At 45.5% G+C, this 15,929-nt stretch overlaps 1 pseudogene; it reads right to left on the bottom strand.

Moving 5' to 3' along the window:
* The window catches only part of LOC134810618 (putative uncharacterized protein FLJ44672), a 28,002-nt pseudogene extending 12,625 nt beyond the window's left edge, over nt 1-15,377 (bottom strand).
* Between the last annotated feature and the right edge of the window lie 552 nt (nt 15,378-15,929).

The raw sequence follows: 15,929 nt of genomic DNA, 5'->3' as shown, positions 1-15,929 counted from the left end.
CCATTCTCCCCATCACTTTCAGGTACACCAATCAGACGTAGGTTTGGTCTTTTCACATAGTCCTATATTTCTTGGAGGCTTTGTTCATTTCTTTTTATTCTTTTTTCTCTAAACTTCCCTTCTCGCTTCATTTCATTCATTTCATCTTCCATCACTGATACCCTTTCTTCCAGTTGATCTCATCGGCTCCTAAGGCTTCTGCATTCTTCACGTAGTTCTCGAGCCTTGGCTTTCAGCTCCATCAGCTCCTTTAAGCACTTCTCTGTATTGGTTATTCTAGTTATACATTCTTCTAAACTTTTTTCAGTTTTTAACTTCTTTGCCTTTGGTTTGAATTTCCTCCTGTAGCTCAGAGTAGTTTGATCATCTGAAGCCTTCTTCTCTCAACTCGTCAAAGTCATTCTCCAACCAGCTTTGTTCCATTGCTGGTGAGGAACTGCGTTCCTTTGGAGGAGGAGACGTGCTCTGCTTTTTAGAGTTTCCAGTTTTTCTGCTCTGTTTTTTCCCCATCTTTGTGGTTTTATCTACTTTTGGTCTTTGATGATGGTGACGTACAGATGGGTTTTTGGTGTGGATGTCCTTTCTGTTTGTTAGTTTTCCTTCTAACAGACAGGACCCTCAGTTGCAGGTCTGTTGGAGGTTGCTAGAGGTCCACTCCAGACCCTGTTTGCCTGGGTATCAGCAGCGGTGGCTGCAGAACAGCGGATTTTTGTGAACCGCGAATGCTGCTGTCTGATCGTTCCTCTGGAAGTTTTGTCTCAGAGGAGTACTCGGCCGTGTGAGGTGTCAGTCTGCCCCTACTGGGGGGTGCCTCCCAGTTAGGCTGCTCAGGGGTCAGGGGTCAGGGACCCACTTGAGGAGGCAGTCTGCCCGTTCTCAGATCTCCAGCTGCGTGCTGGGAGAACCACTGCTCTCTTCAAAGCTGTCAGACAGGGACATTTAAGTCTGCAGAGGTTACTGCTGTCTTTTTGTTTGTCTGTGCCCTGCCCCCAGAGGTGGAGCCTACAGAGGCAGGCAGGCCTCCTTGAGCTGTGGTGGGCTCCACCCACTTCCAGCTTCCCGGCTGCTTTGTTTACCTAAGCGAGCCTGGGCAATGGCGGGCGCCCCTCCCCCAGCCTCGCTGCCGCCTTGCAGTTTGATTTCAGACTGCTGTGCTAGCAGTCAGCGAGACTCCGTGGGCGTAGGACCCTCCAAGCCATGTGCGGGATATAATCTCCTGGTGCGCCATTTTTTAAGCCCATCAGAAAAGCGCAGTATTAGGGTGGGAGTGACCTGATTTTCCAGGTGCCATCTGTCACCCCTTTCTTTGACTAGGAAAGGGAACTCCCTGACCCCTTGTGCTTCCTGAGTGAGGCAATGCCTTGCCCTGCTTTGGCTCGTGCACGGTGCACTGCACCCACTGTCCTGCGCCCACTGTCTGGCATTCCCTAGTGAGATGAACCTGGTACCTCAGATGGAAATGCAGAAATCACCTGTCTTCTGCGTCGCTCATGCTGGGAGATGTAGACCGGAGCTGTTCGTATCCAGCCATCTTGGCTGCCAGACCTATTTTTTTTTTTTTTTTAATTTTGAGATGGAGTTTTACTCTTCTTGCCCAGGCTGGAGTGCAATGGTGCAATCCCAGCTTACTGCAACTTCCACCTCCTGGATTCAAGTGATTCTCCTGCCTCAGCCTCCCCAGTAGTGGGGATTACAGGTGCTTGCCACCATGCCTGGCTAATTTTTGTATTTCTAGTAGAGACAAGGTTTTGCAATGTTGGCCAGGCTGGTCTCGAACTCCTGACCTCAGGTGACTCACCCACCTCGGCCTCCCAAAGTGCTGAAATTTCAGGCATGAGCCACTGTGCCCAGCCAATTGTTTTATTTTTCATAGAGACAAGGTCTCACCATGTTGCCCAGGTTGGTCTTGAATTCCTGGCCTCATGTGATCCTCCTGTCTAAATTCCTGAAGTGCTGGGATTGCTGGCATTAGCCACCATGACTGGCTTCATGTTCTTCTTCCTGCTGCAACAGTTTGCAGTTTCTTACATTTAGTGGCTTAAAACACCACAAATCTACCATCTTACAGTTCTGGGGCCCAGAAGCCCAAAATAGGTCTATTAAGGCTAAAGTCAAGGTGTCAGCAGGGCTGCATTCCTTCTGGAGACTCTAAAGTGTTCCTTTAGCTTTTCCCGCTTCTAGAAGCCACCGACATTCCTTGGATCATGGCCCTTGACTCCGTCTTCAAAGCTAGAAGTGAAGCATCTTCAAATCTCCCTCTCTGATCTCTGCTTCCATCACCACATCTCCTGCTCCAATTCTAACTGTCCTACCTTCTTTCTTTCATAAAGATCCTTGTGATTGCTGGGCATGGTGGCTCCCACCCATAATCCCAACACTGGGAGATCAAGGCAGGAGAAACACTTGTAGCCCAAAATTTGAAAGTAGCCTGAACAACATCGTGAGATCCCACCTCTAGAAAAAAATTAAAATAAATATTAGCCGGACATGGTGGTGTGCACCTGTAGTCCCAGCTACTTGAGAGGCTGAGGTGAGATGATCAGTTTAGCCCAGGAGTTTGAGATCGGCCTGGGTGACATAACTAAATCTCATCTCTATGAAAACGAGCTGGGTGTGGGTGACATGCATGTGTAGTCCCAGCTACTTGGGAGGCTGAGGAGGGAGAATGGCTTGATCTCAGGAGGTCAGAGCTATAGTGAGCTATGATCACATTACTGCATTCCAGTCTGGATGACACGGGGAGATTCTGTCTCAAAAAAAGAAAATAAATACATATTTAATCTCTGTCCCTGGTTCCTGGCACAGAGCTTCCAAAGCTCTTACAAAGACCTCAGTGATAGACATGATAGGAGCATCTTTTGTTTTTAATATTTAGTCTTGGTCCCAGGTTTCTAACACAAGAGCCTCTAAGAACTTTGGGGGCAATCACATGATTAGAGGCTTGGAACTTTCAGCCTCATGCACTGAACTCCAGGAGGAAGAGGGGCTGAAGATTGACTTAATCACCAACGGCCAAAGATTTTACCAATCATGCTTGCATAATAAAGCCTCCATAAACACCCTGAATGGGGTTTGCAGAGCTTCTGGGGTTGCTGAACACAGGAGATGTTGGCAAGGTGGCATGTTCAACAGAGGACATGGGAGCTCTGTGCCCCTCCTAACTTACCTTGCCCTGGGCATCTTTCTTTTCTTTTGAGACAGGGTCTGGCTCTTTTGTCCATGCTGGAGTGCAGTGGCACAATCTCAGCTCACAGCAACCTAAGCCTCCCCAGTCCCCAGCTCAAGGCATCCTCTCGGCTCACCTTCCCTAGTAGCTGGAATAATAGATGCACAACACTGCACCTGGTTATTTATTTTTATTTTTCTAATTTTTTGTAGAGATGGGTTTTCACCATGTTGCCCAGGCTGATCTCAAACTCCTGAGTTTAAGTAATCCTCCCACCTCAGCCTCCCAAAGTGCTGGAATTACAGACATGAGCCACAGCATCCGGAAAGTATGTCTCTTTCATTGGCTGTTTCTGAGATGTATCCTTTACAATGAACCAGTAATAGGAAATGAACTGGCCAGATACGGTGGCTCACATCTGTAATCCCAGCACTTTAAGAGGCTGAGGTGGGAGGATCACTTGAGCCCAGGAATTTGTGGCCGGCCTGGGCAACACAACAAGACCCCATCTCTACAAAAAAAATAAAAGAAATTAGCCAGGTGTGGTGGTGCAAGCATGTAGTCTCAACTACTACGGAGGCTGAGGTGGGAGGACCACTGGAGACCAGGCAGTTGATGCTGCAATGAGCTATGACTGCACCATTGCGCACCAGCCTGTGCAACAAAATGAGAACCTGTTTCTCAGAAAAAAGAAAATAAACTGTTTTTCTGAGTTCTGTAAACCATTCTAGCAAATCATTAAACCCAAGAAGAGGGTCATTGGAAACCCTGATTTGTAACAGGTTGGACAAAAGTACAGGTGACAACCTAGGACTTGCCACTGGCACCTGAAGTGAAGATAGTCTTGTGGGACTAAGCCCCTAACCTGTGGAGTCTGTGCTAACTCCACGTAGTGTCAGAATAAAATTGTGGGATACCCAGTTAATATCCAGAACACTGGAAAACTTGGTATACAAACTCCACACACACGTTCAGTCAAAAGTGCGTGAGCAGAGACAAACACAGGCTTTTCTTTGACCTGTCTACCTGCTTAACTGCATAGGAGAGGCAATACGTGGTGCTCATGAACAAAGCAAACATTAAAGTCAGACCAGACCCAACATTTGACTCAGTCTTAACATCCAGGTGAGCTTGGGCAAATCATTCGTTATCCCTAAGTCTTCATCACTTCATTCATAAAATGAGGATAACTGTGGCACCTACCTGTCATTTTGTGACAATTAATGAGATATTATGCTTGGTGTTATTGTGATCATCATACCTATTCCAAACTATTTGACAAGGACAGGGATGGATGATAACATCAAAAGATTAGAAACTGTAGTGAGGTCTCTCAGGCAAAATTCCATACAAGCAAATTACTGTCGCTACAAAGTATTCCTGCCACACTTAATTCACCACTTCCTGAAAAAAAAAAATATGCCATCTTCATTGTTCAGGTTGTTACAGTGCTGGTTTCCCTGCCTGGGCAGCTCACTCCATCCCACCCCAGCCCATTCCCCTCCACCTCCCCCTTCCCACCCCATTCTCATACAACTCTTCCTCATCTTTCAGGACTTGGCTTCAAAAGTCACCTTAACTGGAAGCTTCTCTCACCCTCCAGAAGAGCCTCCCATTGCACTTGATGCATGAACTATTATTTGATCATTTTTGAGTTATATTCCAAGTCTTTTTGTACCTGAATAACATGTTGCCCAGTCAGTCTCTCTTCCTGGACTCTGAAGTCTTTCATGGTAGATCCAGCTGGAAGTGACAAAAAGATATTCTTTTGAAATAGAACAGTGACACAGACAGACATAAGTTCTTAAATGTTTTAAATGCTATGTGAAACTTTAAGTTCATAGCCTTTTGGGGAACACTTAGGAGGGAAACTTATTGGGAATGTCATAAAGGATTAATTTGTATTTTATTTTATTTTATTTTTTGAGACAGAATCTCATTCTGTCACCTAGGTTGGAGTGCAGTGCTGCAATCAGGGCTCACTGCAGCCTTGACCACCTGGGCTCAGGTAATCTCATTTAATTTTTATTTGGTTTAAAAAACTCAGTCTTGGTTGAGCGTGGTGGCTTCTGCCTGTAATCTCAACACTTTGGGAGGCTGAGAGAGGTATATTACTCGAGGCCAGCAGTTTGATATCAGCCTGGAAAACATATTAAGGCCCTGTCTCTACCAAAAAATAACAGAGTGAATGTGTGGAAGACAATTTTTCCAAAGACCTGGGGTGAAGGAAATGATTTCAGGATGATTCAAGTGCATTATGTATATTGCACACTTTATTTCTATTATTATTACATTGTAATATATAATGAAATAATTCTACAACTCACTAAAATGTAGAATCAGTGGGATCGCTGAGCTTGTTTTCCTGCAACTAGACTGTCCATCTGGGGTGATGGGAGACAGTCACCCCAGGCATTAGATCATCAGGCATTAGATTCTCATAAGGAGCACGAAACCTAGATCCCTCACATGCACATAACAGGGTTCGTGCTCCTAGGAGAATCTAATGCTGCTGCTGCTGTGACAGGACATCATGCTTAAGTGGTCATGCAAGTGATGGGAGGGCTAGAAATACAGATGAAGTTTTCCCTCACTCGCCTACTGTTCACCTCCGGCTCTGTGGCCCTGTGGTTGGAGACCCCTGCTAAAGTGCATCTGAAAGGATCCATCCCATGCCCTTCTTCAGAGTCATATTTACTGCCACAGTGGTCAAGTGTAGCACTCCTAAGCTTGCAGGGCCTATGGCTCAGCTGGCATTTCATCACAATCAACAGTAAGTGGTAGCTTGAGTCATTGTGAGGTCACTTCCTGGAAATGACCAGCATCCCATGTCCCATTGGAAAGGAGCTGAGCACTGCTCCTTGGATAACCAAACCTATGCCCAAATCCCATCTGTGTGCGTCTATCTCCTGGAATCCTTCCTATCATCAATTCTGTATTTGTAGGAGTCCAATCAGGAGACACAAACCACTCAAAAGTTTAAACTAGAATGAGCAAAGTGGCTCACACCTCCCAAAATCCCAGCATTTTGGGAGGCCAAGGCGGGTGGAACGCTTTGAGCTCAGGAGTTTGAGACCAGCCTGGGAAACATGGTGAAACCCCATCTCTACAAAAAACACAAAAACTAGCCAGGTGTGGTGGCATATATCTGTAATCCCACCTACTCAGGAGGCTGAGGCAGGAGAACTGCTTAAGCCTGGCAGGTGGAGGTTGCAGTGAGCAGAGATTGTGCCACTGCACTCCAGCCTGGGTGATAGCATGAGACCCGGTATTAAAAAAAAAAGAAGAAGAAGAAAAACAATATATGTAAATTTAATATAAGAAGTATTAATTTTGGCCAGGTGCAGTGGCTCACGTCTGTAATCCCAGCAGTTTGGGAGGTAGAGGCAGGTGGATCACCTGAGGTCAGGAGTTTGAGACCAGCCTGACCAACATGGAGAAACCCCGTTTCTACTAAAAATATAAAATTAGCCAGGTGTGATGGCACATACCTGTAAATCCCAGCTACTTGGGAGGCTGAGGCAGGAAAATCGCTTGAACCCGGCAGGCGGATGTTGCGGTGAGCCAAGATCGCGCCATTGCACTTCAGCCTGGGCAATAAGAGCTATACTCCATCTCAAAACAAAAAATGTTAATTTTAACAGAGGATCAGCATAATGAGGGACACACTAGCACAAATTAAAGACAACTCTACAGAATACAGAACTAGCAGAGGCCAGGCATGGTGACTCAAGCCTGTAATCCCAGCAATTTGGGAAGCCTAGGCAGGAGGATCACTTGAGGCCAGGAGTTGGAGACCAGTCTGACAAACATAATGAGACCCTGTGTCTACCAAGAAAAGAGAAAAATTAGCCAGGTGTGGTAGTGGTACACACCTGTAGTTCCAGCTACTTGGGAGTCTAGGGTGGGAGGGTCCCTTGAGCCTGGGAAGTCTAGGCTACAGTGAGCCAAGATCCTGCCACTGCACTCCAGCCTGGACGACAGAGACCCTGTCTTAGAAAGAAAATGAAAAGAAAAGAAAGTGCTAATCCCCCTATGGGAATCTCCTCTTCTCCGGCCCTCTCTGGAAACTCACTTGTCAGTTCTTCCTCCCACTTCCCTGTATCTTTAACCTATCCCCCTCTTTTAGCTCCTTCCCACCATCATCTAAATTACTCAAACTTCTTCTATTTTAAAAACCTCTCCCTAAACTCAGTGTATCCCCTGCTTTAGGTCTCCTGCACACCCACTGAGCCATCTGCTCCCCGTGGTGCCTTCTCCACACAGCAGCCTGAGCCATGTCTCCAATCCATTAATCTCATCACATTACTCCCCCATTTACATCACTTCTCCTTGTCTCGGGGATTAAGTCCAAACTCCTTAAAAGCCCCTGCTCTGCCCTGCCTTGCAAAGCAGCCTCACTGCTTGCCCCTCTCCATTTTACCTGCTGTGGAGTCCAACTGAGTCTCATCTGCCCCCTGAATCAGGAATTAGATTCTCATAAGGAGCTGAATCCTGAATCCACACTCTTTCCCCTCTGGGAGTCTCTGAAGTAGGTGATGCCCTCTGCTTAAAGAGTACACTTCCCCTTAAACCTCTACTCTCTTCCTGGCTAGCTTTGGCTCCTGTCACTTGTCCGCTTTGGCATCACCTCCTCCTGGAAGCCTTCCTTGACTCTCCAGATTCTCAGGAGCATGGGAGGTGAAATGCTCCTCCCATGAATGGATGGAGATTAGCGAGTATGTATTATTCATGCTTAATTCACCAGGGCTTAGCTGAGTACCTGGCACAAAAAAGTTACTGTGGTGGCCAAAGTAATGACCCCCCCACCCCACCAATTGCTCATGTCCTATGTTACACTGCACAAATACATAGGAAGGGGGAATTAAGAGTGCAGATGAAATTAATGTTGCTAATCAGCTGACCTTAAAATAATATTATCCTGGAGTATCTAGAAGAGCCCATGTAATTACAAGTGTTCTTTAAATGTGGAAGAGGGAGGCAGAAAGTTAAGAACCAGAGATGGTGGGCACAATGGCTTATCCCTGTAATACCAATACTTTGGGAGGCCAAGCCAGGAAATTCCCTTGCATGCAGAAGTTCAAGGCCAGCCCTGGCAACATAGTGAGAGGCCCCATCTCTACTAAAAAATAATAATAATAATAATCACTGTGTGCCATGGTGCTTACCTGTAGTCCCAGCTACTGGGAAGGTTGAAGTGGTAGGATCGCTTGAGCCTGGGAGTTTGAGGCTACAATGAGCCGTGATAGGACCACTGAACTCCAGCCTGAGTGACAGGGCAAGGTCCTATTTCTAAAGGAAAAAAAGGACATTGGAATCAGGGTCCCCTCCATCCTAAGGTGCCTACAATGCATCTCTCTCTGCAAACAAGTAAACATCATCCTCCAACTCCTCACAGAGTGGAGCAGCAGAAAAACTCCCTCACCTCATTTCTGTGCAGTTTGGGAGGCCTGGACAGCCCAATAACCAGCTCCTTGCTGATGAAGCAATCGGGAAATGGCTCGAGTTGAGCTAAGGAGAATTTGGATCCTTCTTTTGGTTCTCAATAGGCAGGGTAGGGGTCAGGCATGGTGGCTCATACGTGTAATCCTTGCACTTTGGGAGGCCAAGGTGAGAGGATCGCTTGAGGCCAGGAGCTCAAGATCAGTCTGGGCAACATAGCGAGACCCGGGTGGCATGCACCTGTGGTCCCCACTACTTGGTAGGATGAGGTGGGAGGACTGATCACTGGATCCCAGCAGTTTCAGACTGCAGTGAGCCATGATCACACCACTGCACTCCAGCCTGTGTGACAGAAACAGACAGTTTCTCAAAAAGTAAAAAAAAAAAAAAAGAGAGAGACTATAAGGCAGGCACCACCACACCACCACATCTGGCTAATTTTTAAATATTCTGCAGAGATGAGGTCTTGCTAGGTTGCCAAGGCTGGTCTAAAACTCCTGGAATCAGGCTGGACATGAGGGCTCATGCCTGTAATCCCAGCACTTTGGGAGGCCAAGGCAGGCAGATCACCTGAGGTCAGGAGTTAGAAACCAGCCTGACCAACATGGTGAAACTCCATCTGTACTAAAAGTACAAAAATTAGCTGGGCAGTAGTGGCATGTGCCTGTAATCTCAACTACTTAGGAGGCTGAGGCAGAAGAATCACTTGAACCTGGGAGGTGGAGGCTGCAGTGAGCCGAGGTCGCACCACCGCACTCCACCCTGGGCGACAGTGAGACTCTGTCTCAAAAAAAAGAAAAATACAAACAAACAAACAAAAAAAACAAAAACAAAAACAAAACCCTGGCATCAAGAGATCTTCCTATCTCACCCTCCCAATGCCCTGGGATTATAATTTTTGTTTAGAATAATTGAAGATACTTGTTCTTACACTGCTTTAAGGTATAAAGAAAAAAAAAAGATAATAACAAATGTTGGTGAAGGCCGGGCACAGTGGCTCAGCCTGTAATTCCAGAACTTTGGGAGGCTGAGGTGGGCAGATCACTTGAGGCCAGGAGTACGAGACCAGCCTAATCAACATAGTCAAACCCCATTACTACAAAAAAATATAAAAATTAGCCAGGCATGGTGGCATGCACCTATAATTCCCAGCTACTCAGGAGGCTGACATGAGGGAATCACTTGTGCCTGGGAGGTCAAGGCTATAATGAACTGTAATGGCATTACTGTGCTGCAGCCTGAGAGACAGAGCAAGCCCCTGTCTAGAAAAAAAAATGTCAGTGAAGATGTGGAGGAATTGGAACCCACATACATTACTGGTGGGAACATAAAATCATGTAACCACTTTGCTTGGGTATTTCTTTTCTTGTCATTTTAACTGGATTTTTAAAAAAACCAAGACAGGGTCTCACTATCTTGCCCAGGCTTGTCTTGAACTCATGGGCTCAAGCCATCCTCACAACTGAGCCTCCTGAGTAGCTAGGATTACAGCTGTGAGCCATTGCACCCAATTGGTGTAGCCACTTTAGAAAACAGTCTGGCAGTGTCTCAAAATGCTAAATGTACAGTCGTCGTATAATGCGACAATTTCACTCCTAGGCATATATCCCAGAGTAATAAAAATATATGTCCACACAAAAACTTGTACAGCAATCTTCATAGCACCATTATTCATAATGGCCAATACATGGAAAAAACCCAAATGTCCACCAACTGATGAACAGATAAACAAAATGCAGTGTGTCTCTACCACAGAATATTATTCAGCCACAGAAGTAATGAAATATTGATACACACTATGACATAAAGGAACTTTGAAAACATTGTGCTAAGAGGGAAAAAAAAGCCACGAAAGACCACATATTATACAATTCTATTTGTCCAGGTTAGGCAAATCTATAGTGACAAAAAAATGGATCAATGGTTGCCTAAGGCTGGTGGCCAAGGCAGGTGGGGGGAGTAGGAGGTAGTGGCTAAGGGGTGCGGATTTCTCTATAGAGTAATGAAAGTTTCTAAAAGTGACTGTGGTGATCGATGTACAGCTCTGGGAATACTCTAAAACCTACTGAATTGCAGATTTCAATAAATAAAGTGAATGGTATGTGAATTATATTTTAATAAAACTATTATTTTAAATAATAATAATAAGGGGCTGGGCACAGGTAGTCATGCCTGCCTGTAATCCCAGCTCTTTGGGAGGCTGAGGCAGGAGGATCACTTGAGGTCAGAGGTTTGAGCCCAGTCTGAGCAACCTAGCAAGATCCCGTCTCTATGATAAAAAAATAAAAAAATTAGCTGGGCATGGTGGCACATGTCTGTAGTCCCAGCTACCCGGGAGACTGACATGGGAGGATTGCTTAAGCCCAGGAGTTTGAAGCTACAGTGACCCATGATCATGTCACTGTACTGCAGCCTGGGTAACAGAGCAGGACTCTGTCTCTAAAAAGGAAAGAAAAGAAATGCAAGTTTTTACCACTTTGTGAGTGTAGCCAAGTTGGTGGAGAAATAGACAAGAATAAAAGGGCACTGAATAATGAGGGTGAGTGGCTGGTTAGGCTCAGTTGCTAGCTTATCAGCTTCTAAAAAATTCATTAGTAAAGTTACAGCTCTGGGGATAGCCATGCAGTCAAAGAATGAATGCTAAATTCATTACAAATGCTCATAGTCTTTCTTTACATGCCTCCTAGTGAAAAATTCCTAAGTGTCTGAATAGCAAGTCTGCAATGATAGCAGCTGTTTACTAAAGACTACAAAAAAGAAATGGAGGCCGGGCATGGTGGCTCATGCCTGTAATCCCTACACTTTGGGAGGCCTAGGCAGGCAGTTCACCTGAGGTCAAGAGTTCGAGACCAGCCTGGCCAACATGGTGAAACTGTGTCTCTACTAAAAATACAAAAATTAGCTGGGTGTGGTAACACGTGGCTGTAATCCCAGCTACTTGGGAGCCTGAGGCAGGAGAACTGGTTGAGCCCAGCAGGAGGAGGTTGCGGTGAGCCAAAATCATGCCATTGCACTCCAGCCTGGGTGACAAAAGCAAGACTCTGTCAAAAAAAAAAAAAAAAAAAGGCATCTTCTTCAAGAATGACATAGTTTCATGATAAATAAGTTCTAATTTTGTGTTTTGATTTGATTTAGCCAATATGATACCAATCTTGGATAAAGTGCAAACAATGCAATTTCATTTTCTCATTAATCAAAACTGATTTGGTGGTCTAATATCAATTCTGATCTTTTAAAAAACTGATCAGATAAAAAAATTATGGAATGATGGAGCCAATAAGGTGTTACAATTTCTTTCAAGGAGAATTTCAAAACCCACACATATCTGAGATGATCAAGTATGAGGAAACGTATTTGATTACTATATTTAAAAATAAACTGATTATATAGCCAACAACAACTGGAAAGAGGTCTCCTCATCCACAGCCACACAAACCCGATCACACGGCTATGCGGTTGTAAGGACTGCATAGCCTAGAAGGGACTGGTCTGACTTCAGATTTCATTTCATTTGTATTTGTATTTTGAGACAGGGTCCCAGTCTGTCACCCAGGCTGGAGTGCAGTGGTATAATCATAGCTCACTACAGCCTTCACCAACCGGGCTCCAGAGATGCTCCTGCCTCAGCTGCCCCAGTACCTGGGAATACAGGCAAGTAACACCATGTCACACTATTTTTTTCATTTTTGTAAAGAGAGAAGTCTTGCTATATTGCCCAAGCTGGCCTCAAACTCTTAGCTTCAAGACATCTGCCTACCTCGGCCTCCTGAGTAACTGAGGCTATAGGTGCACACCACCATGCCCAGCTATATTTATTTTATTTTATTAAATTTCTTTTATTTTTGTAGAGAGGAGGTCTTGCTATGTTGCCCAGGCTGCTCTCAAACTCACGGCCTTAAAACGTACTCCCATCTCTGCCTCTCAAGCTGTTGGAACTATAGGTGTGAGACACTGCATCTGGCCTGTCTTGAGACTTCTTTAATCTTGCATCCTTTACTTAGTAGGACTGAGAAAGGTAGTAGTGTTTTTTTTAATTAATAATTCAATTAGAATCAAACTCAAGCTTGACTCCCACCTTCTCTCGCAGTTCACATCCAGTCTGTCAGGAAATCCTATTGACTGACTTCAACATGTATGCGGGCTCTGACCATCTCTCACCACCACCATGACCCTGGTCAGGACCACTATCATCTCCCACCTGGATGTTGCCACAGCTTGGCCCCTGTGCTTCTACCCAAATCTTCCCACAGTCTTTCTCAACTCAGCAGCCAGGGGGTGCTTTTAAATCAGGAGACAGATCATGTTGCCTCTCTGCTCAGAACCACCCCGCAGTTCCCATTTTAGTCACAGTAAAAGCCAAAGCCCCAGCAATGGCCTCCCAGGGCTTACACGATCTGTACTGATCCCAGCCCAGCAACTCCCTGGCTCCTCCCCTACTTCTCTCCCTCTATCTGTTTGCTCCACTGGCCTCCTTCCAGAGCCTCAGACACACCAGGGAGTTTCCTCCCAATGCCTTTATCCTGTTGATTCAGCCTACAGTGCTCTTCCCTCAGCACCTTGGCCAGCTCCATCACCTGCTTCAAACTTTTGCTCAATTTTCACTTATGAGGCCAACCCTGACCACTCTACTTAACATTGCCATCTGTCCCCATTTCCATCATGCTCATTTCTTTCTTTCTTTTTGAAACAGGGTCTTTCTCTATTGCCCAGGATAAAGTACAGTGGTGCAGTCACAGCTCACAGCAACCTCAACCTCTCAGGCTTAAACAATCCTCCTGCCTTGGCCTCCCTAGGAGCTGACACACCTGGCTAATTTTTTTCAACTTTTTTTTTTTTTTTTTTTTTTTTTGAGACAGAGTCTCACTGTCACCCAGGCTGGAGTACAGTGACGTGATCTCGGTTCACTGAAACTTCCACCTCCTGGGTTCAAATGATTCTCCTGCCTCAGCCTCCCGAGTAGCTGGGACTACATACAGGTGCCCGCTACCATGCCCAGCTAATTTTTGTTTTTTTAGTAGAGACGGGGTTTCACCACGTTGTTCAGGTTGGTCTTGAACCCCTGAACTCAAGTGATCCACCGCCTTGGCCTCCCAAAGTTATGGGATTACAGGCTGAGACACTGCATCTGGCCCCAACCACATTTTTTGAGGCTCGGAACTTTCAGCCTCACTCGCTGAACTCCAGGAGGCAAAAGGGTCTGGAGATTTAACGACCAATGGCCAATGATTTTATCATGCCTCCATGAAAACCCTAAACAATACGGTTTGGAGAGCTTCTGTTTTGCTGAACACAAGGAGGTGCTGGAAGGGTAGTGTGCCCAACAGAGGGCATGGAAGTGCCCCTTCCCACTTACCTTACCCTGTGCATCTCTTTCATTGGCTGTTCCTGAGATGCAGCCTTTACATTGAGCCAGTAATAGAAAATAAACTGGCCAGATGTGGTCGCTCATGCCAATAATCCCAGCACTTTCCCAGATCTTTTTACCTTGGCCTCCAAGGTGGCTGGGACAACAGGCATGCATTAGTGTACCATCATACCTGGCTATTTTTTTTATTTTTAGTAGAAACAAGGTCTCACCATGTTTCCCAGGCTTGTTTCAAAATTCTGGGCTCAAGCAATCCTTTTGCCTCAGCATCTCAAAGTGCTGGGGTTACAGGTGTGGGCCATGGCCCAGCCTGGAACCATGCTACTTGTACAGTCTGCAGAACTGTGAGCCAAATAAACCTTTTTTCTTTATAAACTACCTAGCCTCAGGTGTTTCCTTATAGCAATGGAAAATGGACTAATACAGGAATCGTATGTCAACACTTACCAGACTGTGATGAGCACAATGACAGGAGTATAGAGTGGGACTGAAACGCTCCCAAGGGGCTTCTTGTTGCATCATAGAGAGTGAAGTGAGACATCTCAGCTGAGGCTAAAGATGAGCAAAGATGAGAGTGAAAGAGTGATGATGGGGGTAGGGAGAGGGTTTCCTCAAGGACCAGTAAAGTCCCGGAAGGAAACTGACATTCCGTGTGGCTGGAGGGTAGGTGAATTCAACTGTCATTGCAATTCAGCAACCCGCACATTTAAGTTTGTGTTTGATTTTCAATATCAGCCCTGTGGATACAAAAAATAAGGAATTGTGTTTGGGCTATCATGGAAGCTCTCTGGATCTTAGACCGCGACTTATGCTGAGAAGTAAAGACTTGAACTTTCTGTTTTTCTCTCTGTAAGTGCTCAAGTGCAGCGGTCCCCAATTTTTTTGGCACCAGGGACTGGTTTTGTGGAAGACAATTTTTCCACAGACTAGGGGCAGCAGGTCAGTTTTGGAATATTTCAAGTAAATTACATTTATTGTGTACGTTATTTCTATTATTATTATATTGTAGTATATAATGAAATAATTATGTAACTCACCATAATGTAGAATGAGTGGGAGTCCTGAGCTTGTTTTTCTGCAACTAGACGGTCCCATCTGGGGGTGATGTGAGACAGTCATAGATTATCAGGCATTAGATTCTCATAAGAACAGAGCAAGGTAGATCCCTCACATGCACAGTTCACAAAGGATTCGTGCTCCTATGAGAATCTAAAGCTGCCGCTGATCTGTCAGGAGCCCGAGATCAGGCAGTAATGTGGGGAGTGGCTGTAAATACAGATGAAGCTTCACTCACCCACCCGCTGCTCACCTCCTGCTGTGTGGCCCAATACAGGCCTGTGACCCAGGGATTAGGGGCCCCTGCTCAAGTGCATCCAAAAGGACCCTTCCCACACCAATCTTCATAGTGGTCAAGTGCAGCAACTACTTAGCTCCCAAGGTATGTGCCTCAGCTGGCAATTCATCACAATCAACAGTAAGTGGTAGCTTGAGTCATTGTGAGGTCACTCCCTGGAAATGACCAGCATCCCATATCCCATTGGCAAGGAGCTCAGCACTGCCCCTTGGATAACCAAACCTATGCCCAAATCCCATCTGTGTGGGTCTATCTCCTGGTACCCTTCCTAGCATCAATTCTTTATTTGTAGGAGTCCAATCAGGAGACACAAACCACTCGAAAATTTAAAGTGGTAAAATTCAAAACAAAAAAGTATTAATTATAACAAGGCAACAGCATAATGAGAGATTGGCTACCAAAAAGCAAAGAGAAGGCTAGAGAACATAGGAGACCAGGTATTGTACCCCCTGCTTATAATTCCAGCAATTTCAGAAGCCAAGGCAGGAGGATTGCTTGAGGCCAGGAGTTTGAGACCAGCCTGGGAAGCACAGTGAGGCCCTGTCTTTAAAAAAAAACAAAACAAAAAGAAAAACAAAAACAAAAACCTCCATCTCAAAAAC

Source organism: Pan troglodytes, chromosome 6, assembly GCF_028858775.2.
Source record: "Pan troglodytes isolate AG18354 chromosome 6, NHGRI_mPanTro3-v2.0_pri, whole genome shotgun sequence".
NCBI lineage: Eukaryota > Metazoa > Chordata > Mammalia > Primates > Hominidae > Pan > Pan troglodytes.
Note: the sequence above shows the minus strand (reverse complement) of the source record. Positions and strands in the feature narration are given on the sequence as shown.